Consider the following 24,646-nt stretch of genomic DNA (forward strand, 5'->3'; position numbering starts at 1 on the left):
GACGGTTACAAATAATCCCAGAATAGATGCATAGTAACACTACTGGAAAATCCATTCACAGAGCACAGGCGACAATCAAGATTGTCATGATAGCCAGGGATAAAGAATTGGCTTCAGACTTTCCAGAAAAGATATGAACACAAATACGGAATTACAAATCTCTTTAAATGAATTTTGGAGAAGACAGCTTCCTCTATTTTGACTAGGAGATGACTATAACCGCATACCAACTTCAAAGCACACTGCATCTGCTACAATAACATTTTGGGACAAATTGGAAGAAACCATTTGGAGCTGATTAAATCCTTGTGATGCCAAGCATGAGCTGGCATTGCTGGAATGAGCCTGGAGAATCTCCGAGGGCACGTCCACTGGCCCGGCCGTGGGCACACAGATGCGTGATGTGAGCCGTGAGTGGGCACCTGCCAAAGAATCCCCCTTCATTCGGCCGCCAAGGAGAGGCTCAGGGCAGAGGCCAGGCAGGGGCTACTTTAAGTTGGCTCTGGGGGCGCCTGGGTGGCTCAGTCAGTTGAGTGTCTGATTTCAGCTCAGGTCATGATCTCACAGTTCATGAGTTCAAGCCCCGCATTGGGCTCCGTGCTGATGGCTCGGAGCCTGAAGCCTGCTTCGGATTCTGTGTCTCCCTCGCTCTCTGCCCCTCCCCTTCTTGCTCTCTCTCTCTCTCTCTCTCAAAAATAAATAAACGTTAAAAAAATTCTTTTTTAAAAAGTCGGCTCTGCCTCCCTAAATTTAAAAAAAAGAGAGATTAGAGCCAAGCCAACAGCTCAACTTCCCACCAACGTTCTCCCAGCTTCTCCTAATGATAATATATCTGTAACTGTAGCATATCATTAAAATAAATTGGTATTAGTGAAATACAATGAAATCCAATACAGATCATATTCACATTTCACTAGTTTTTACAGGCACTATTTGTTGCGGAGAACAGCATGTGAAATATTATAGCATATATAGATTCATGATGACTGCAACTGTTCCACCAACTCAAAAACACTCCCCATTTTGGGGAGCCTGAGTGGCTCAGTCAGCTCTGGTCATGATCTTGTGGTTTGTGAGTTTGAGCCCCACGTCGGGCTCTGTGCTGACAGCTCAGGGCCTGGAGCCTGCTTCGGATTCTGTGTCTCCTTCTCTCTCTTTGCCACTCGCCTGCTTGTGCTCTCTCTCTCTCTCTCTCTCTCTCTCAAAAATAAATAAACATTGGGCTGCCTGGGTGGCTCAGTCAGTTAAGCATCCGGCTTTGGCTCAGGTCATGATCTCACGGTTTGTGAGTTCAAGCCCACATTGGGCTCTGTGCTGACAGCTCGGAGGCTGGAGCCTGCTTTGGATTCTGTCTCCCTCTCTTTCTGCCCCTCCCCCACTCATGTTCTGTCTCTGTCTCTCTCAAAAATGAATAAACATTTTTTAAAAGTTGAGTATAAATAAATAAATAAATAAACATTAAAAAGATTAAAAAGAAGAAGAAGAAGAAGAAGAAGAATTATCATCTCACCAGGGGAGCTTGGGGGGCTCAGTCGGTTAAGCATTCAACTCTTAATCTCCGCTCAGGTCATGATCTCACAGTTTGTGGGATGGATCCCCACATCAAGCTCTGCGCTAACAGCATCAGACCTGACTGGAATTCTCTCTCCCTCTCTCTCTGCCCCTCTCCCACTCACACTTGCTCTCCCTCTCTCTCAAAGCAAATAAATAAACTTAAAAAAAGTGAATAATCTCAACAGACAGAGAATATCAATAAAGCAAAATTAAAAAAAAACAAAGAAATTCTAGAGAGGCTCACTTAGCAGCTTTAAGTTGACAGAAGAAAGAATAAGCAAACACAAAGATAGGGTACTTTCAGTCAAATATATGTTCTAGAGATAAAAAGAAAACAACAAAGAAAAATACAAAGAGCCTCAGAGACCAGTGGGATACTCTCAAACTTACCAACATTCACATAATAGGAGTCTCGAAATGAAAAGAGAGGGGGGAAAGGATGGGAGGAATAGCTAAAAAAATAATGACTGAAAATCTGATGGAAAACGTTCATCTACACATCCCAGAAGCTCAGTGAGCTCTAAGTAGGATAAACGAAGAGCCTGGCACAAAGACACAGCATAATCCAACTGTTTAAAGACAAAGAAAAGAGAGGATCTTGAAAGCAGCAGAAGAGAAGTGACCCACCACACAGAAGGAGCCTCAATAAAGTTAATCGGCGATTATTCACCGGAAACTACGGGGGCCAGAAAGTGATGGAAGGCATGTGCAAAGTGCTGAAAGACGAAGTCAACCAAGAATTCTGTTTTCACCAAAACTGCCCTTTAAAAAGTAAAGAATTCCAGACATTCTCAGACAAAGAAATACTGAGGATATTCAACATAGACAATGTGCTTTATAAAAAATAGTAAAGGAAGTCTTTCATGCTCAAATGCAAGGGCACTAGCCAGTAACTCAAATCCATATGAAGAAATTAAGAAGACTGGTAACGATAACTACACAGGTAAATACAAAGGGCAGTATTGTATAGATACATTCGGTTTGTAACTTTTTTCTCCTACTTAATTTAAAAGACAATTGAAGGAAGCAATGTTATAAAACTGTGTTGATAAACTTACAATGTACAAAGAGCTCATTTGTATAATAATAGCACAAAGAAAGGGAAGAGAAAGTATATATAGGAGCAAAGCTAGTATGTACATATAGTATGTTGACATTATTGAAAAGGAGATTGTTATAAATTAAGATGCTCATTGTAATCCTCAAAGCAACCAATAAGAATATAAATTGAACAACATATATAGTTAAAGAGGGGTGCTGGGTGACTCAGTCGGTTAAGCATCTGACTTCGACTCAGGTCATGATCTCATGGTTCCTGGGTTCGAACCCCACATCAGGCTCTGTGCTGACAGCTCAGAGCCTGGAGCCTGCTTTGGATTCTGAGTCTCCCTCTTCCTCTCTACTCCTCCTCCACTTGTGCTCTGTCTCTGTCTCTTTCTCTCTCTCTCAAAAATAAACATTAAAAAATTATAAATATATATATATATAGTAAAAGAAATATCAATAGAATTAAATGGTAACTAGAAAATACCTATTTAACAAGAAACAAGACAATAGCCGAGTATAAAGGAACAAAAATAGATATAAAACATGTAGAAAACAAATTCCAAAACGGCAGGTGCAAAACATACTTTAAAAGTAATTCCATTAAGTCTAAATAGATTCAATTAAAAAACCACACGATCCAATTATATTTGGTCTACAAGAAAGAGATTACATTCAAAGATACATATATGATGAAAATAAAAAAGTGGATCGAGGGGGAAAAGCAAGCAAATAAAAATATTAATCATAAGAAAGCTGGCGTGGCTACACGTATCAGACAAAATCACCTAAAACAAAAAGCATTACTCGAGCTAAAGAAACACATTTTATAACGACAAAAGGAAAAGTTCATCAGAAAGATGTATCAAGTACCAACATATATGAATCTGAAAACAGAGCCCCAAAATGTATGAAGTCAAAATTGGTGGAATTGAAGGGAGAAATAGACAATTTCACAAGATTTGGAGAACTCAGTGCTACGTTATTAACAATGGGTAGAATGATTAGCCAGAAGAACAACAAGGAAAGAGCAGACCTGAACAACACTACATACCAACTAGACTTAACAGACGTTTTCAGAATTCTCCACCTAACCACAGGAGAACAGACATTTTCCTCAAATGCACATGGAATGTTCTCTAGGATTGACCCTATATTCAGCCATAAAATAAGCCTCAATACATTTAAAAGACTGAAGTAATACAGAGCATCTTCTCTGGTCGCAATGGAATAAAGCTAGAAATGAATGATAGAAGAACTAGGAAATACTCCCAAAGGTTGCAGGCATTAACCACTCAGTACTCACTAACCAAAAGGGTTAAGAGGAAATAAAAATGGAAATTAGAAAATATTTTGATATGAATCAAAAATAAAGCACAGCATGCTACAATTTGACATGTAGCTAAAGCAGGGCTTAGAGGGAAATGTGTCGCTGTTAACAGTTATATTTTAAAAATAAGGAAGATCTCAAACCAATAACCTATCCCTCCACCTTAAGAGAAGAAAACAAGTAAATAAGTAAATAAATAAAAGCAACGTAAACTCCAAGCTAACAGAAGAAAGGGGAAAAAATAAAGATTAGAACAGAAATAAATGACATATAGGATTAAAAAGACAATACAGAAAATCGACAAAACCAAAATTGGCTCTTTGAAAAATATTAACCAAATTGACAAAAGCCTATGTATCTTGACCACAGAAAAGAGTTTAACTGATTTTAAGACAATTCAATGGGGGAAAGAACAATGTCTTCAAGAAATGGTGCTGGGAAAACTGAATATCCCCGAAGATCCTTTACCTTACACCATGTACAAAAGTAGCTCAAAATAGAAGAAAAATAAAGATCTAAGTGTAAGGGCTCAAAGTAGAAAAGACTTAGAAGAAAACACCCAGGCAAACCTTTATGTCCTTGGATCGGACAGTAGTTTCTTAACGAGGACACTAAAATCACAGGCAGGAAAAGAAAGATTAGTTGCGTTTCATTAAAATTAAAAGCTTGTGGACATCAAAGAGTACTCTCAAGAGAGTGAAAAGACAAGCCACAGAATGGGGGAAGATGTTTGCAAAGCCCATGTCTGATACGGGTTTAATAACCAGACTACACAGAATCTTTTACAACTCAACAACAAAAAGGCAAATAATTCAGCTAAAAGCTGCACAAAGAACTTGCATGGAAGTCTCCCCAAAGAACGTATACAAATAGCCAACGAGCACATGAAAAGGGTAGTCATTAGGGTGATGCAAATCAAAACCACACATCTACTAGGATGGCTCTAATTCAAGTAAAGTAAATTTAAAGTAAAGTAAAATAAAGTACTATAATAAATAAAATAATAAAATAAAATAAAATAAAATTAAATTAAATTAAATTAAAAAAGTAAAATAAGTCCTGACAAAGTTTTGAGGAAATTAGAACCCTGCACACTGTTGGTTGGAACGTAAAATGATGCGGTCACTGCCGATAAGATGTTCAGTTCCTCAAAAAGTTAGACATAGGATGACCATATGACCCAGCAATTCCACAGTGAGGTGTATGCTCAAAAGATCTGAAAGCAGCTGTCAGGCAGATTCTTAACCACAAATGTTCCAAGCAGCACATCCACAAAGGCCCAAAGGCGGACCCAACCCAAGTGGCCGTCAACAGCTGTGTGGCTAAACACTACGTGATGTGTCTGCACGATGCCATGGGATTCGGCATTAGAAAGGAGTAAGGTTAGATGACAGGCCACCACCTGGATTAGTTGGAGGAGAATTGTCCACTTATGTAGACCTTCCTTGATTTACTCAGTTAACAGTTTCCAAGTTTTCACTCTACAGCCCCTAACAGTTTTGTTAGATCTAGACTTCAGTTATTTCCTTCTTTATTTTTTAGTAGTTGTAAATGGCATAGTGTTTTGATTTCTGTTTCCAGCTCTCCATTGCTAGTATACAAAGAGATGATTGATGTCTGTGTGTTGACTTTGTATCTTGCAACTCAAGTTTGTGTGTGTGTGTGTGGGTGTGTAAGCCTTGGAATTGTCTATGTAGATAGTCATGTCATCTGTAAATAGAGACAGTGTCTCTCTCTACTTGGCTTCCTCTCATGCAATGGACCACCATCAGGGTCAAGAGGTTCAGCACAGATGGAAGCCATCTCCTTGCCCACAAAAGGCTCCCACAGTGTTATGAACCAGGGCCAAGGGCAGGGAGAGCAGGAAGTACCGGGGGTCAAAAGTCAGAGTGGAGAAGAGTGTCTTCAAGTTTCCCCTGTGGCCCCACAAGGAGGTCTTTGCAGGCACCCTTCAGGAAGCCACCACAGATGGCCTCCAAAGGAATCCACTTGAGCTGGGGTGTAGATATGTGTGAAAGCATGTCTGATTGGAGGGGTGGCCCTGAGTCCTTGACTACAACTCCCTTCAGAGATGGCAGCACCCTTGATGCGCCCTGTGCCTGTGACACCTGCCAGGTAAAGCCCCTGTGGTGGCCACGATCAAGCCTGGGAAGCCACATGCAGGATTTGGGCCTGGAGCAGGACTCTTCCACTCTACTCCCTGATTTTCTTAGGACCCAAGTGAAAAACAGACTATTCTATCACAGACTTGAGGGGGCTAGACTTTGAAGGGCTGTGTCGAGACCCGAAAATGAGTTTGAGACAACAAGGATCATGGCTTTGGTCAAAACCACTGAGGAGAGGAGCAGGCCTACCTGGAGGGTTGAGTGTCTGTGGCAGATATGAGTCTCCCACTTACCAAGTCGGGAAAAGAGGCCTCCTAGTCTCTCTGGGTCTACTTTACAAGAGTTCGGCAGCTTTTAAAAATGTTTGCTTGAGGAACACCTAGGTCGCTCAGGCAGTTAAACGTCCGACTTTGGCTCAGGTCATGATCTCACCGTTCCTGAGTTTAAGCCCCAGGTTGGGCTCCGTGCTGGCAGCTCAGAGCCTGGAGCCTTCTTCGGATTCTGTGTCTCCCTCTCTCTCTGCCCTTCCCCTACTCCCACTGTCTCTGTGTCTTTCTCTCAAAAATAAATATACATAAAAAAAAATTTAATGTTTATGTGAGCCTTTTCCACTCGGCCCAAGGCACTCATTCGGGCCCCGCCTGTGCAGGGCAGGGGCTTAGGGCTGACGGCATGTCTCCAGGCAGGGGTGATGTCCTGACAGCTCCGAACACGAGGAGCCAATCCCATAGGGCACGTGCGAGTCCTGTCTTGGGGAGAGTTGGTGATGTCAGGGCCCCCTAGGTAGGGCGCGTAGTAATTGGTAGCAGGTTGACAACGGGGTCTCCTCTCCAGGCCTGTTGGTCCAGCTTGGATAATTCAGGCTGTGGTTTCAGAGGTGCTCCCTGGGGCGGGCAGCTTCGACCTGTTCTGTCGGTGACATCGGTCGCTGTACCCGATGGGTGTAGCCAGCAGGTAGAGGTGATTTTGGGGGGTGGGCACAGGCGCTGGGCGTCTCTCCTTCTCGTCATCGACGTTACCAGCAGGATGCCAGCTGGACTACAGCTCGGCCCTCAGCCTGCATCTCAGGGACTCGGGCGGCAGGGAGGAGGGGAGAGCTTTCGGGAGTAGTTTCGACCAAAACAAAGATCGGTAGTGTCTCCTCCTTCTCAAGGCCGTCCTAGGTGTCAGCTCTGTTTGTCATGTCCTTATTTAGCAACCAGAACTTTCTTAAGTGTCCAACTTCACTTCTTATTTTTATCTAGAGTTCTTGTCCGGAAGGGTTGTATGTAAGAGGGACAAAAGTATTTTTATAGAAAAACATTTTTTCAGTTTTCAATTTATTTAAGAGAGAGAAAGAGAACGAGCAGGGGAGGGGAGGAGGGAGAGGGAGACAGAGGACCCGACGCGGGCTCTGTGCCGACAGCAAGAGATCCCAACGCGGGGTTGGAACTCACGGACCGGGAGATCATGACCTGAGCCAAAGTCGGACGCTTCACTGACTGAGCCACCCAGGCGCCCCTAGAAAAACATTTTTATATTGCTTAACTAGAAAAAAAGCATCATATTTGATAATTGCTCGGCACCACATTTTGAATGCTGAAAAGATTTTTAAGTGGGTTTCTGAAAACTCTCAGATTTTGTTTTCTTCATGGCTCTTTGGTGTCCTATGTATCTGAGTCCTTAGAAAGGCCTGGAAGGGGATGGAAGGCCGTTGCGGGGCCCCCACGGAGGCCAAGGTGTCAGTGACTGTGAATGGAGAGCCTACAGCAGAAGAAGGGGCAGACGGTCTGGTCAAGCACACGGCGCAAACAACAAGTTCCTTTGCGGTAAACCGTGGAGTCAAGTCCCCACTCTGGTCACTGGAGATGTGTGCAGCCGGGATGGGATTATTTTGTCTTTTTTTTAGAAACCACTCACTGAATTTCGTTGTTTATGGAAACACTCCCCCAGCTGCGGGCGGTGGATACGGAGCATGATCAGGCTGGTATCCGATGCCACGGGTTCAGGAAACGTGAACGGGAAACAGACGTGGTCTTGAAGGGCCCGGACAGCACGGTCCGAAAACACAGCGGAGCCACTTTGTCCGGTGGGCTGTCCGTGCCACCGTGCAGGGTGCTCCTTTCCACGCTCGGTCACAGACGGGTTGCTCTCAAGGTGGGCCGGCAGAAGTTAATAGGGGGAGCCATCGGTGACGCAGGCCTGTGTACGGGACTTGGGGGGGGGCGGTGGTCTATGTCCCAGCCCACACTGCACCAAGTGGGGTCACCATCTCCTTGGACAAGAGGCCGGGGAGGAGGCATCAGGAACCCTGAGACCCTGCCTGCCTCGCCTGGGTCTTTCCTGCTGCTGGAAAGACCACTTCCTAGGCTTTTACTGCTTCCTGGTGAGAGATTCACTCACCAACGTGAGGCTTCTGCCCGCACACACATCAAAATAGGGGGGTGGGCTCTTATTGTATAGGTTTAGGTCGTCTTACTTTCTAGATTATTTTAGAGCCATGGGCCCTGTGCTCAGGACTTACCAATGACCAACAACAGACCGATAACTGTTTCTCAGAAAGTGAATACTTCTTAGGTGATTCCAGGAGCCAATGGGTCTGAAAGCCCAACGGATGCCCCCGGCGGTACAATTTTTGTCTGTCAATCATAGCTCAGTACGGCCGGCCGCAGTGAAACCCAAACAGCCGGAAGGCAAGGACACAAGTCCCGTCACATCGCGGCTGGAAACGGTTCTCCCGGGGTGTCCGGTGTTTCTGCAAAGTTTAGGCCTCGGGGGGCAGGCTTGAATAGCAAACAGCTTTTGACTCTACACCTAGTGTGACCCTCCGGAGAGACTTAGAAACCCTCCCCCCGCCCGTCCCAAGGTCTGGGCCCGGCGGAGCCAGCCCAGGGCGCTTTGCACCTGCTGGCTTAGCCACGAGTGACAGTGTCTCGGCGAGCACACACGGGTAACGCTGCGTCAGGACCACTGGCTAACTCTGAAGTACAGCAAACCGCAGACGTCGGCAGTCTGCCTCCACGGTCATTTCTCTGCTTAAGCCCAGCCCCGTCTTCCCACCTCACACAAAGTGAGTACGAAAACCTCACGATGGCCCCATTACTCTAGCGGTTCGTGACCTCACGACTCCTTCACCAGCTGCTGTATCACCCCGCCTAAAGCAGGACCTGGGCCGCGGCAGGGGAGGGTCACACATTGTTGAACGAGCAAATGGATTAGCGTGCGTGAGTGTGGGGGTGTCTCCTCCCCCCCCCCACTTCAACAGAGAGGAATGGGTGCCACCGTTCCATCCCAGGGACCAGGAGAGGAGAATCTCTTCTTAAACTTGAAAAATTTGTTTTATTGGAACATTTTTTCATTCGGGAGGGAGAGAGAGAGGGGGAGAGAGAATCCCAAACAGGCTCCATGCTCGGCACGGGGTCAGAAGTCGGGCTCGATCCCACGACCCTGGGATCATGACCCGAAATCAAGAGTCCACTGGCCCGAAATCAAGTAGAGGACAGTCTTAGTCATAGATGAAAACATTCATCCTCTGACAAAGAGGCTGTATCCTGCAAAATTAGAAAATCAATGTGCCCTAAAATGTGTCCAGCTCAGTGACAAGACAGTAGCCCAAACAGAACGGGGGCAGCCACCAGATGTCTTGCCCTGACCCTCACCTGTGTGAGTCCGGGCTTCCTTCTCCAACCCTCTCCTCCCTTGAAGGAAAGCAGGGCTTCTTGGGGGGGGGGGGGGCGAGGATTTTGCTCCATAGTTCACAGCAGTGAACAGTCACGGGGTCTCCAGAAAAGCTGGGGTCCCTGCCCTTGCAGGCTGTCCCTGGAAAAGTTGAAAGCACACAGTCGAATTTTGACAGCCTGTGTGGTCATCAAAAGAATCATCATCATGGGGCGCCTGGGTGGCTCAGTCGGTTGAGCGTTCGACTTCGGCTCAGGTCGTGATCTTGCGGTTTGTGACTTCGAGCCCCGCATCCGGCTCTGTGCTGATGGCTCAGAGCCTGGAGCCTGCTTGGGATCCTGTGTCTCCCTTCTCTCTCTGCCCCTCCCCTGCTCACGCTCTGTCTCCCTCTGTCTTTCAATAATAAATAAATGTTAAAAAAAAAAATTAAAAAAAAAAGAATCCTCATCATCACAGCTAATGGCGATGGTTCTGAGTAGTTTCTCCGTACACACAGTTGCCACAAGCATTTTTGCCGAAACCATTTTTGCCGCGTAACTAATGGGCCGGAAGGCAATTGTGCCGTAAGAGATGAAAATCACAAAAGGTAGGAGTGTGCCCCACAGCACATCGGACAATTCCGTGCATTGTTTCCCGCTGAATTTCTTAATTAAAAAGACACGCCAGGCTTTGGGTGAATCCTCAGTGATACCTGTTCCCGTGGGCTGGATGGAAGTAAGCTTCTGGGCTGCGTCCTCGCGGTGGGCTGACTGTCTCTGCCCCCGTCCCCGTGACCCGCTGGTGCAAACTCCCTCCTGTGTTCAGAAGCTCGGTGGTCAGGAAAGGTGCCAAATGGCATCATTTCTGTCTTGAGACTGGAAAGTCCATTCATGCCGAGTCTCCGCTCGCAGGATTCGGGCCGCCGCCCCGAACACAGCGGTTCCTGTAAGCAAGTTGTCTCTGTGATGTTTGGCTTAACAAGTCAGGCCGCCGGCCGGGGCGGGTGTGTGGGAAAGAGGACATCCCCCCTCGATTTGCACCCGCAAACACACGCCCCGAGCTGCACGGCCTCCGGACACTTGTCTCGTCCTGATGGCGCAGTATGGGGACGATGTCTGTGAGTAGATCCGAGCTCTGTCAGCAAGAACCTCTGGTCCTAAAGTTGTTTGGGGACACTGAGCTCCGTACGGGACCCCTAAAGGCAATCTCCATCTCTCTTGTAACCAATCCCCAAATCATACGCTCCTTAGCAAAAGAAACGCCAGGGGCCACCCCCACCCCGACTCCTGTTTGCATCTTAATGTGCATCTGGTAATTGCTTGTCACAGAATCTTGCTACCGAATCATCACAAAAGAGCAAAACTGGTGCCTGTGCCTCACCTCCGGCAACCCTGAGGTTGCTTTCCCCCAGACTGAGAGCCGGTGCGGACGGGTGGGTGATCCTGCCGAGCTGAGGGGGCTCCAAGGAAGGCCGGGGACACCATCATCCCCAAGGCCGATCGCAGGGCTTTGTCGGCACTCGCTGCCTGGATTCCTCACGGTTCGCTTCGGCGTGTGTGAGAACGTGCCCCTTCCCACCTCTGCAGAAGCACCAAGAAGCAGCCCGCGCCTTCTATGCCGTGGGCTCAGGCTGATGCCCACACTGCCGGAGCCCTCTGCATTTCAGTCCCCGTCCCCCCAGGAAGTGCGGCCCCCCAAACCCCAGCATGCACTGCTCCTTGACGGTCTCTTACAGTCTTCCAGTTCTGCGTCTCGGCACAACAAAGCGGCTGAAGCTCAATCGTGTAAAACAACAGGCATTGTATCTGCTCTTAATTCGCGGATCAGGAACCGGGAGGGGCCACCGTTCTCTGCCTCCTGTGGCGTCAGCGGGGGCGGCGGGCAAGGCCGAGGACCCGTGGATGCCGTCGCGAACGACCCGCAGTCGTGGGGGTTCACACACAGTTGTACTTCTGAGCTCAAAGAGTATTTGAAAGGCTGTGAGTGTTACAAACGAAGCTTATACAATCCTCATCTCCAGGAAATGTTATTAAACGCTATACACTCCTAAAAAATGCACAACACGCAACAAAAAGTGCATAGACGCGCAAGAACGGCAGAAAGGAAAGTGAAGAAATTGTTACCATCAAGGAAAATAACAAGAAAAGGAACACACACGAAATGACGGTCTTTCAGGAAACAACTCTGAGGCTTAGTGCTAACGTTTGATACCGCAAATCCGAAAAGCGATGGGAAACCTAGTGATAACCAGTTCCCCCCGCGTGTACACACGTACACACACGCACGCACACCACACCCACGCGTATGCACACACTCATGTGTACGTACACGCACACGCGGACACGCGCACGCACACCACACCTACGCATATGCACACACTCATGTGTACGTACACGCACACACGGACACGCGCACGCACACCACACCCACGCATATGCACACACTCACGTGTACACACACGCACACACGGACACGTGCACACACACCACACCCACGCATATGCACACACTCACGTGTACACACACACCACACCCACGCATATGCACACACTCACATGTATGCACATGCACACATGCACACACGCACACACACCTCACCCACACATATGCACACACTCACGTGTACGCACATGCACACATGGACACACGCACGCACACTTCACCCACGCATATGCACACACTCACATGTATGCACATGCACACACACACCCCTCACCCACACATATGCACACTCACATGTATGTGTGTGCACACGCATGCACACCTTACCCACACATATGCACACACATACACACACCACACCCACACATGCACACACATACACACATACACACATGTACACGCACGCACACCACACACGTACGCACACTCACATGCATGCACGCACACATACACACGACACACACGATCACACAGGCACACAAACCTCTTTTGTCTTAGGGGTTGCTATGTGGGTCCAAGGCAGACTCCATCCCCTCGCCCCCACCGACCCCCTTTCTGTCCCCAGAAGCAGAAGCAGCTTTGTGTCTTCACAGGTAAAAACCCTGCAAGATTTCATCCAGAGGGAAAAGGCACTCATTTGCTTTAAATATCGTGACCATCCCTGATCCGATCCATTGGGAAGCACTAACGGGCAGAGGTGATGGGCTGAGGCAGTGACGCAGGAACTCGCTCTCTGACAATAACTTACACGTTGTTGGCAATCAGGGACCTGCCGGCCTGCTTCCCTTCCCCCCGGGGGGCCTGCTCCTGTGCTCCCCAGGACTCAGCGGGCCCTGCCCTGGCCTTTCTAGTCTTCCATTTGTAATCGTTCAAATTCCTCTCAATTATCACTAGAAGTGGCTTTTCTACCAACATCTTTGATCTCATTCATGTGCTCCAAGCCGTGGTTATTTATTCCACTGAACCGCCCCCCACACACACACACACAGCCGGGATCGGGCGGGCGTGTGCACCTGCTCTCCAGCCCTGCGTCACCCACAGCGTCTGCTGCTTCCCCTGCACAAACACATCAGCTCTGATTGAGGAAATTCCCAAGTTGCTCTGGAATCTGAGCAGCTCCTGGCCTGGGGGCATCATTATCTTTATGGCCTTTCCACCCAGCATCTGTCTCCCTTCGTTACAATGTGCCCGTTCTTTGTATGGCAGCAAAGCCCCCTCCGGCCTTGCACACATCAAAGGCGGAACAGCAGAGGGGGTTTCTGGGCCATAACGGGTTTCAAGGCCAGGTCAGGCACTGACTTCACAGTAATGAACAAAGGGGACTAAACAAAAGATCAGTTGGGGAAGGTGCCAAGAGGCTGTCTGTGAAATAATGCGCTTTGAGGCCCGTCCACAGTGGGGTCCCCTGGACCCCAGAACACCCTGAGCTCTGTGCTGGGGCGAGGGTCGTTTTGCAGGGAAGCAGCCGGACCTAATATCAGCTGGTCGGCTGGCAGAGGCCCAGCAGCAGAGAAGAGCCAGGTACAAGGCAGAGAGCAAGTTGTCTCACAGCCACCCTCAGCGGCACTCACGTGGACGTGGCCGGGCCGTGAGAGGTGGTTGCTCGGCTAAGAAAACAGTGCAGAGCCGGAAGCTTCCCCAGAGGTCGCAGCGAGGGTCGCCGTGGATGCCGTCGCCCTGAGCCTCTTTCTGCCTGCCACAGTCCAGACACAGGATGGAGAAACACAGGCCTTGAAGACGGATGAGTGTGAACCACCTGCCAGTCGCTAGGGCCCTGCCCAGGGAAGCCTCTGGTAACCACGGGCTACGACGGGGAGTAGCACCGCACCCCAAAATAGCTTTGGAACAGTGGGTGCTGCCTGAGAAATACTCCCCCACGGTGCTGGTAAGTTTGAAAAACAGAAGGGAATGATGGTGAGGATAATGAGGGTAGAGTTGCCCGGGTGCAAAGCGACAGATGACATTTAGGGAAGAAAACAAATTTGAGCCCTGCACCTGCTGTTTGGGGCAGAAGGTTTTGCCCACAAAACCCACCTATGTCAAGATGACTCGGGCCAGGAAATCCTTAATAATAACATTCACGGACACTTTGTCTTCAAACTGGAAACCAAGAAATGTAGGCGTTGCAATAGGTCGAGCACTTTACGCACAGTCCCAGGAAGAAAGCTCTTAGCTCGGCACGGATGTCGTAGGACAATCTTCCTTGGGTTCTGTGCTCCTCGCCCAGACCTATCCAGACCAGGGGGAGCATTTGGAGGCCGCTGAGATGGACAAATTTACCCCCTAATGATACATGTGCTTGTATATACATGTATGGGTAGATAAATGAGTATAGGAATAGATGAAACAGTGTCATAATTTAATATAACACAATCTATCATTTTATCAATGGGAGTTGATTCGCCATAAGAGCTTTCTGGCTTTTTGTTTTCTGAAATCGATTTGCTGATGTCATCAAAATGCATCCTGCTAGCAACTGACTGACCATTGACAGAGTTGATGGTGAGAACAGTCACTACTGGCAAACGCAAAATAATTTTGCATGATTGTTTAAGTTTGAGGAGGATCTTTGTTACAGAAACGGTTTGGGGGTTGTCCAGAGCGCTTTAGAGGCCAAAGCAACATTGGGATACATTTCTGATAAAAGATTTCGAAAGGTAAATTTTTACTTCCATCCAGACCTCATGACGGATGCGGAACCTATTTTCCCAACGGGTGTAAGGAACCCCCCACGCCAAGGGTGTGTGTGATGCTGCGGGTGAATGTGAATGCAGGGGCCTTTGACTGTGTTCTCGGACCGTCTGTGGGGCAGGTGGAGGTCTGGCCTCACGGATTTGTATATAGTTCAAGTGGCTGTTTGTGCCTTCTATCAGCGTGTCTTCAGTTGTAAGGAAAACTTAATTCTCTAATTGTGGTCCTTGATCGTAAGTGGTCCGGCAGAAGCTTCTTATAAAGAGCACTCCATTCGGTGCGATGATGTTTACACTTCACGTCCGCTGCTAAGCCTGTGGGTATTTGCTGTGCAATGTCATAGCCCTTCTTCAAACTATGGATTCGAAACTCTTGGAAGAAACCCCGGAACTCTCCTGAATGCTTTAGCACAATTGTCCACGAGTATACTTCTGATCTGCAGTGGTTTCCCCACAAAATCCACAGCCTGAGCCGGGAAGTGCCTGTTCCGGGTCCCCGTGCCCCCCTGTGAGGATCCCCTCCCTCTCTCAGGGTCTCTGCCGCTGTCTCAGTCGCCACCAACAAAGCGAGCCAGGATCCCAGCCCCAGGCTCTTGGGACGCTGGGACTGCCTCCGGCAGAACAAGGCGGAGCCACCCTCTGCCCACACACATCTCCAGATTTCACTTAAAAAACACAAGTGGAGGGACGCCTGGGTGGCTCAGTCGGTTAAGCGTCCGACTTTAGCTCAGGTCATGATCTTGCCGTTCGTGGGTTCGAGCCCCGCGTCGGGCTCTGTCCTGACAGCTCAGAGCCTGGAGCCTGCTGTGGATTTTCTCTCTCTGCCCCTCCACCCCTTGCTCTCTGTCTCTGTCTCTCTCTCTCTCAAAAATAAGTATACATTAAAAAAATAAAAAGTAAACAAAAATACAAGTGCAGAGTAAAATTATGAATTACACGAGGCTAATGGCAGGGGCACCTTAACCCAAAAGCCTTGGGACTGCCCTGCCAGGAGTGGCCTGCTGAATGCAAGCTGGGGAAAGCTGTCCCTGCCTCCACCGGTTGTATTCGGAGGGTGCCAGCTGGGCGCTGGAATATTTGAACATCCCTCTGGGGTGCCGTGTGGACACCTGCGTGGCTCCTTCCTTGCAGGGAAAGGGCTGATTCCAGAGCTGAGTCACCAGCCCCTTCTCTCCAACAGATGGACGTGCGGCTTCCTCACGCCGGCGGGACGGACTGGTACCCCGTTCTCATCCCAACACCTTGGCTCAGACATCGGCAGAGACACTCTCTCCATCACCGCTCGCTTTAATTGCTGTGCCTCTGGAGTCACTTTGCACACACTGTGGCCGAAACCCTGTACAGTGAGACCCTGCGTTTCTGACGGTGAGAAACTTTGCCCGGGAGAATAGCCGTGGTAGGAAGGAGGGCAGGAAAAGGTTAATGTTTCAGGGCGACTCTGGGCCAGTCAGGGTTGCAAACATAAAATTATAAGCATGAATTGTGTTGATGCATGTGAATGTCTCCAGGGTAATTGTATCGATGCATCTTCATGAAGCATGCTCTGTCACTGAAAAGTATCATTATACTTAATTAGAAATGAGATTAAACGAATTATGTAAATGAATCTAGAAAATTGGAGACAGCCAAAAGAACGTCTTGGAACTGCCGGGTAGGTGCACGACTCTTTGGGACGTATCTTCACGAAAACAAAGCCTTGGGTCCGGCCGTGGACACCGGTGCTTGAAGACCTTGTGTGTGGGTGAGGGTGACCACACCGTCGGGGACCAGGACGGGGCTGAAACGGTGAGCTCCGGGGTGCTGGCGGGCACACCTGGTGCTGGAGACTGGCTGACGATAACATCCCTTCGCGGTAAGGTCCTGACCCTGCCCTTGGCATCGTGCCCCTGGGTTTGCGGTAACGCGCACATTTTCTAGGCAGCACCCTAGGGAGGAAGACTTTTTGTGATCATAATCCTACATTTCTGAAAAGAAAAGAGAGATTTAGCCTTTTGCAGGAAATGATCATTTGACACAGTCTTAAACCATGCATTTTCCCCCATCGCCTTAGTTTGAAAATAGTGGAACACAGAGAAGTGAAAAGAATTGCAGAGCGAATGCTTATGTAACCTCCACCCCGCCTCCACCATTAGCGTTTACCACACTGGCTTTTGGGAGCCCCTGTTCATCCACGCTTCTGTCTGTCTGTCCAGCCATCAGAACACCACGTTTCTTTTTTTTTTTTTTAATTTTTATTTTATTTAAAAAATTTTTTTAAATGTTTATTTTTGAGAGAGAGAGAGAGAGAGAAAGAGCGGGAGAGGGGCAGAGACAGAGGGAGACACAGAATCCGAAGCGGGCTCCAGGCTCTGAGCTGTCAGCACAGAGCCCGATGCGGGGCTCGAACCCACGAACTGTGAGATTATGACCCGAGCCCAAGTCAGACACTTCAGACACAGAGCCACCCAGGCATCCGGTACACCACGTTTTTTTGATGCATTTCCAGACAAGTTGCAGACCTCACTCCCCTTCACCCCTAAATCCTTTGGGGCTTCTGTCGTCACTGAGTTCACTATTTGTTGTCTGTTCTGTGTTATTTGCAGTAAAGGTTACACAGAGTAAAAATCACAAATCTTAAGAGGACCTTTTAATGTTGCGACAAACGCATACACCTATATAATGCAAACCCCCATCCACAGGCAGAGCTCTACATCCCTCCAGAAAGTTCCGTCGTGCTCTTTCCAGCGACTTCCACCCCCACCAGCGGGGCCAAACTTCTCATTTTCACCACATTTTGATCGGTCCCTTTTCCTCTTTCTCATGCAATTGAATGAATAGAATTTTAAAGACCTTGCTTTTAGACCAGCAGACCTTTGGTATTCCATTGGATACTTTTTTATTGTCTCGTATTTCTGTCCGGTTTCTAGCGACCACAAAGCAAATGTCTCCAGACAAACGTCAAGGCCGATCTTTGCTGTCCAGAGGAGAGAGTGCCGTTTCCAAAGGGAGGCAGATCCTGGCAGAAGGGAGCCGGGCTTCTCCCCTCCAGGTAGCCTGAAGGTTTAGGAGAGAGAAAAAAAAAAACCCAAAAAACAAAAAACTAGGCAAATGCATCTGTTGAACGCTCCCTGAGGGAAAATTCAAACAACTCTCTCTTTTCATTTAGCGGTGACTCAACAGTATTTCCTTTCCCTCAGGGCGCAGGACAGCAGAGCCTTTTTCTTCCCTATTGTATTTCCAAGGAAGCATTTGCTAGAGACAACCCCGCTGTTCTGCAGGCGGCACAATTTAATCAGCAAGAATGAGATGTTCCAGAATCCGGGGCTTCTGAGGCCTTGCCGGGTGAGAACAAAGATAGACTTCGCCGGGGTCATTTCCAGGGGGCCGCGCGGGCCAGACCGGGGCCAGACACAGCGGCGAGATGGCACATGTGAGCCTCGCTTGCTCGGCCAAGTCACTGGAACTGGAATGTCATCCAAAACCGTTGGCCCAGAGCAGGGCTCACAGCCGTTAATCAATCCTTGCTCTGCCATGAGGAACAAATATCAACTCACTTTTCAGGCCTTTATTCATCCATTCATTCCGAACACTTACTGCCTTTTACCCCCCCCATGATCTTTCCTCTTCCTTTCTGCCGTGATGGAAACGAGAAGCCTGGAGGTGACCCCCGGCGCCTTCCTCAGCCCCTGCGGCCAATCCCAGGCTGACTTCGGCAAGCTAACCTCCCTCCCCTCTCCGGAATGTGCTTGTCTCTGCTCATTCGCGACAGAAATGCCACCGAGTGTCCACGTGTCCCAGATGTCACTTGTGCTCAGCGATACTGTGGTGCCTGAAAAAGTATAGCCTTCTTGCCTCCACGGTGAGGGTTTTCTGGGGAGGAGGGGAAAAAATGAGCCAAGAGAAACAACAAACACGTTGGAGCTTACATCATCCTAAGCGTTATGAGTAAAAAATTCAAAACCAAAGGGGCGCTTGGGGGGCTCAGTGGGTTAAGCACCTGACTCTTGATATCGGCTCAGGTCGGGATCTCACGGTTTGTGAGTTCGAGCCCCGCGTCAGGCTCTGGGCAGACAACACGCAGAAGGGCAGACCCGGACAAGACGCCTTCCTGTCACCGAGCATCACTCCCCCAAGTGGTCCACCAGGATGGGCTGCCGCTCAAAGTCTCGCCTCCTTCACGCTGAACTTTCTGAAATGCAAACTCTACCCTATCGGTTTGCCCGCCCTCCTGCCATTCCCATCAAAACACCCATGGCTCCCTATTGATGTTGCTGTTGGGGAAACGTGACATGGCACCAGGCAGCCAGACGGTGTAGGGCCGCCCTCGAGTTCCCCTCCAGCCATGTGCGACAGCACACCCTCCCACCCCGCGGGGCCTTCCAACGCGGTCCCATCCACCGAGCTTGCGCACTTCCTCCCAGTCAATTCTGTTTCCTCCTTCAGATTCCAAATGCATCATCAGAACCTCAGGAAAGCCCTCTCCCCCTCCAGCCTACTTTTCAGAATCAAATGCCCCAATTACGTGTTTTCAGGGAACCATGGCCTCTTATTAAAGGCCTTCTCACTCTGGCAATTCTCCATCTGATTTAGCTTTATTTGATTAATGTCTGTCTCCAGATTCTATGTTTGTAAGTGGAGCGCCCCCGAAAGAGCACTCAAAACGTTATTATTTTTTTTTTTTACGTTGTTACACGGATTCCTATAATCATACCTAACTCGCATGAATTTAAAAGTTGTCAGCACGGAGAAGACATTTCCAACCACGGGAATAAATGAGGTCGTTTTGGGAGATGATAGGCAGAGTCGGTCCTGGGCACGGGCGCTGTGGTTCCACGTGGACAGAACCCGGAGGAAGAGACTCATCCAGGGACACAGAAGAGGACAAGCCCCAGACGCAGGGTGGAAAAAGAGCAGGGCCTCAGGCCAGGAACAGAGCTCTCCTCCTCTGAAGTCCAGGATCAAGGTGCTGGCACAGCTAGTGTTTGGTGAGAGGCCCCTGGTGCCCAGAAGGCCATCTTCTCCCCGGGTCCTCAGGCGGTGGAAGAGGCAAGACCTCCCCGGGGTGTCTGATGTAAGGGCCCTAATCCCATCGGGGAGGGCTCCCCCCTCCTGACCTACGCACCTCCTGGCGGCCCCGCCCACCTCATATCATCACATTGGGGTGAGGTTTCAACACAGGAGTTTGGTGGGGAGACACAGTCTACAGCAGATAGCGCGCCGAGGTTGGAATCCAACCAGATCAACTCCATTGTAGGAAATACAGTATCAGAGGAAAATAACTTAAAACGAAAATCTAAGACTCACAGACACACACACAATGCTTGGGAAAAGTTCCTGGAAGACTTTCTAAGTTGTGTGTGTGTGTGTGTGTGTGTGTGTGCGTGCGTGTTTGGGACAAGGAGGTGACGAGCATCAGTAAATAATCCTCGAGTCTCTGAAATGTGTGCTCTGTCCACTGCTCATAGAAGGTGTCGTTTTGTTTTGCCTTGCTTTACATTTTTTTTTAAGATGTTGCTACTGCCTTGTGTGGATAAAATACACGTTTTGCAAACGTAGCAAGTTATCTTAAGTAATTGGAGAAGAATTCTAAGATGGGGGGCCTGGGTGGCTCAGTCGGTTAAGTGTCTGACTTTGGCTCGGGTCATGATCTCACAGCTCGTAGGTTCGAGCCCCGCGTCGGGCTCCGCGCTGACGGCTTGGAGCCTGGAGCCTGCTTCCAATTCTGTGTCTCCCTCTCTCTCTGCCCCTCCCCTGCTCGTGCTCTTTCTCTGTCTCAAAAATAAATAAGCATGGAAAAAGATTTACAGAAGAATTCTAAGACAGAACTGAATAAAAATCAGGTAAGTTAGTACATAGTAATCTTTATAAATTTTTTTTAAGTTTATTTATTTTTGAGACAGAGAGAGACAGAGCATGAGTGGGGGAGGGGCAGAGAGAGAGGGAGACAGAATCAGAAGCAGGCTCCAGGCTCTGAGCCATCAGCCCAGAGCCTGACGCGGGGCTCGAACTCACGGACCGCGAGATCTTGACCTGAGCTGAAGTCGGACGCTGAACCGACTGAGCCACCCAGGCGCCCCAATAATCTTTAAAACCCAAAACAGACAGGATACACACAACACGACCCTTGGTAAATATTTCTGAAATAACTCTTATTTCCTGCAGAAAATGTTTTGTATTTAATGCAACGTGGAAAATCTAAGTTTTTCAAAAATAGGCCAACAGTTTTCATGACATAGCAGTTTGGTGTGTCGAAATAATATATCTCTGGCTTTCCTCCCAGCCTCCTTGAAGGAGCCTTACTGTCCCTTAGATAGCTCTGGAAATCCCAAGGGCATACCCTCCAGACTGGTCGTTACCTGCCAGTGACCAGTGAAGACCCCAGAGCCATCATTTCCCTGATGTTTGCCACCAGATCAGCATTTCTATCCGTCTGCCCCCACCTCCCCGTGCCCGGGGTTGTCTGCAGCTCCCTGCATGGCTGCCCGCACCAATTTTGGGCTCTCGGTGTTCAGAAGGGTCTGATAAAAAGACCTTTTGTTCACAATCACTCCTTCATCAGACTGATCGCACTGGAAACAACCTGGGCTCGGGTTGGAGAGCAATCTAAGCAAAAGATACCCTTTCTGTACCCCAAATGACAACCTCCAACCCGCACTTACCAAGGCAAATGACGAGACAACCCTCTCTGAAAGCAATTTCTCGGAGAGTAAGGCCTTTCAAAACAATTTTCTCTGCAAATCTGAGGCCGCCACGATTCTCATAGACCAGCACAACGTGAAATGGTAAACCGGCTTCAGTGGGAGGTGAGTCCCCCACACCAGCCCGTGATACATCAGTCAGCAACCAGGACTGGGTACAAACCTGACCAAAGCGGGTAGCTGGCTGAGACCCGTGGGGGGGGGGGGGGGGGGTGGCGCTAAGCCTACTCTTTCCTCCCCCATCTACAGCTCTCCCTGCTGGCCCGCTTAATGTATTACGACACGTTTGAACATAAACATAAAGCAAGGCTGTATGCTACCGTACAATTTTGCATCTCTCCACACTCAGGCTGCCTTAGGTCGCCGGTAACTTATCTTCACGTTGTTAAAAGAAAAGACAAAGCTTTGAAAATTCCCTGAGCCGACAGAACTCATCTGGTCCTGCAAATAAAGCCGAATTTAGCTTCTCCGGCAAGGCTCGCTTGACCCGGGTCATTCCTTTGTTTGTGCCTCTGGAAGTCACAAGCAAAACTTCAACTGTTCCCCAAGGTACCTACACTGACCGATTCCATAGTATTTCAGAAAATTCTAGCATTAGGACCAATCCCCGGGGAAGAACCCACAGCCACTGCCTTCTCGCCACACGAGCTGCTTTATAACAATCTACCCCCGAGCTCACGCCACGTGCGGGGTTGAGGGCTCCCGGTTGGCAAACTGCCTTTTTTGGCGTGTGCCTGATAAACTTTTACTAATTGGTACTGCGGTGACTCACTGGTTTTAACTTCGGTCATTTCTCAACTTTTGACAACATTTACCACGTCGACTGGTTATTTTTTGGAAGCATCTGTGTGAAGATAATAGGCCTGCATCTTCGGTGGGGGGGGTGGGGGTGGGGATAATGCCTTGAAAGCGAGCGTGTAACAAAACAGAAATTGCAGAGAGAGGCAGAGAAGCGCTGTGTGTAGGTGAACCTTCCTACTGGAGCCCCAGAACTGTAATTACCCGCAAACGAAAAGGTTTAGCTGGAAAATTTTCCGATCACGTCTACAGAACCTCGAGGGCTAGAATATTCCGTAACACTTAAAGGTTTCGGTGAAAACGGTTCAGAAAAGAATACAGTTTTTTCTATCTATGTAACTAAGCGTAACCCCGTGGTGTGTCCCCCCCCCCCATCCCCCCATGTGAGTGTCGCTAAGCGTTAGGAAGGAGGTGAGGCCAGAAGGTTCTGTTGTGGTTCAGCTTCCCCCCGGGCAGAAGAACTGTGAGCACATGTGAGTGGAAGATAAAGAGGAACCATTTGGATCTGAAGACGTGGCTGACGGGAGAGTGGCGTTCCTGGCTTGGGTACGTTGTGTCACGGCTACAGGAATTACACGTTGTGGCGTGCCTTTCTCCATTAGAGGAAACCTAACATTTCCCTAATGGGGAACAATTGTCTCAGAGAGGGCTCTGACGCCTTTCTTTGCACCAGGGGGTGGAGCCGCGCTCACCCTGTAATTACAGTGACACAACAAAGCTTGCCGAGCGTTGGCACGGCAGAGCCACCTTCCTCGTCACGCAGTCCTGAGAGCCAGGAGTTCTAGGAGGCGTGCGGTCTTCTCCCCCAGGGGCTAATGTCGGTGTCCACGGCGTCACTTGCCGTGGCACTGGGGGTGAGGCTCCATCCCCGCGTCTTAAACTCACCTAACGAAACTCACCTAACTCACCGAGCCCCGACCCGAAGGCCACCTCCGTCGGAATTTCCAGGCGGGGTCCCAGGCACCGGCGTGTGGACCCGCTTCCTTTCGCCGATGCGGGAAACGCTGAACGATCCCTGAGGTCCCCCCAGGTCTACACATCCATGGTGGTCTCAGCTAGTTGTTCTTGATGACGAGGAGCCTGAGTAGAGGGAGGAGCACCCAAGGAGCCTCCTCATTCCCCCAGTCCGCGGTTACAGTGAAATCTCCGAGGGGCCTAGGTCTACATGGGCTTTGAAATGACGTCCAGACTCGATATAGCCGCCCTCGACGAACCACTCGCTTACGACTCTGACGGGCACGCTGTGATCCCAGGAGCGGCTGGGTCGGTCGGGGCGTATTTGCAGAGGACCTACCATTGACTTATTCAGAAAAGCTTCGTTGCTTCTTCTGGCCCCTACCATCACGTGTTCTTTTCCCAAATAAAACCACCTCGCACACAGCAGAGGGTTAAGCCCTACAGGTATAGTAAGATGGGGGCACCCGGGTGGCTCAGTCGGTTAAGAGGCCAAGCACTTGACAAACCGGTGAGGTTGGCGAATTTCAAGAATTCATAATATTTGTTGGCAAATCTCTGCCCTTCCTTTTATGCTTTACCTCCGGGTCACTTGGATTGAAAAATGTACGTGTCATGAAAGTGAGAGAAAACAAATCGAACAAAAGCGAGAGAAAAAGGAAGCCCAGCAAGTAGAAGCCGTAACCCCCAAAAGTGACAGAAGTAAGCCCGGAGGGAAAAAGTTATCAGCTCGAAGAAACGCCCAGGCAAAGCTGTTGGTTATATTTAAAATATCTGCCTAAATCCAAACAAGTTTTGGGAAAGAAAAAATTGAAAAGCAGAGACTAACTGGTCAACGTTCACAAATATGAAAGAATCACATTCTATTCATATACCTGATTTGGGGACACCTGGGTGGCTCAGTCGGTTGAGCGTCAGACTCTAGATTTTGGCCCAGATCACGATCCTGGGGCCGTGGAATTGAGTCCCACATCCGGCTCTGAGCTGAGTGTGGATCCTCCTTGGGATTCTCATCTCTTTCCCTCTGCCCCTCTCCCCTCCTCGTTCTCTTTCTCTCTCTCTCTCTCTCAAATTAAAAATAGATAGATAGATGATAGATAGATGATAGATAGATAGATAGATAAATTTATAAAAAGGTAACACAAATTTGCCGACCTCATGACACAGTCTGGCTGGGGGAACAAGGAGACCGCCTCGAAAGCAAGTAAAAGTTCATACAAGCTCACAAGAGACACCTTGGAGGAGAATGTGGCTGAGTGTCAAATAGAAATATAATCACCAGGTGCCTTGAAGACGAAAACGTCCATCAGATCCCTGAAGTTGGGCAGGAGTGGGCGACACACAAAGAAAAGAAGACACAGTAAGACAGAGATCCTGCCCTAGCAAGAAAACATGGTAATTGATAAAAGTATGGATC

This window comes from Prionailurus bengalensis, chromosome D4 (assembly GCF_016509475.1).
Source record: "Prionailurus bengalensis isolate Pbe53 chromosome D4, Fcat_Pben_1.1_paternal_pri, whole genome shotgun sequence".
Taxonomy (NCBI): Eukaryota; Metazoa; Chordata; class Mammalia; order Carnivora; family Felidae; genus Prionailurus; species Prionailurus bengalensis.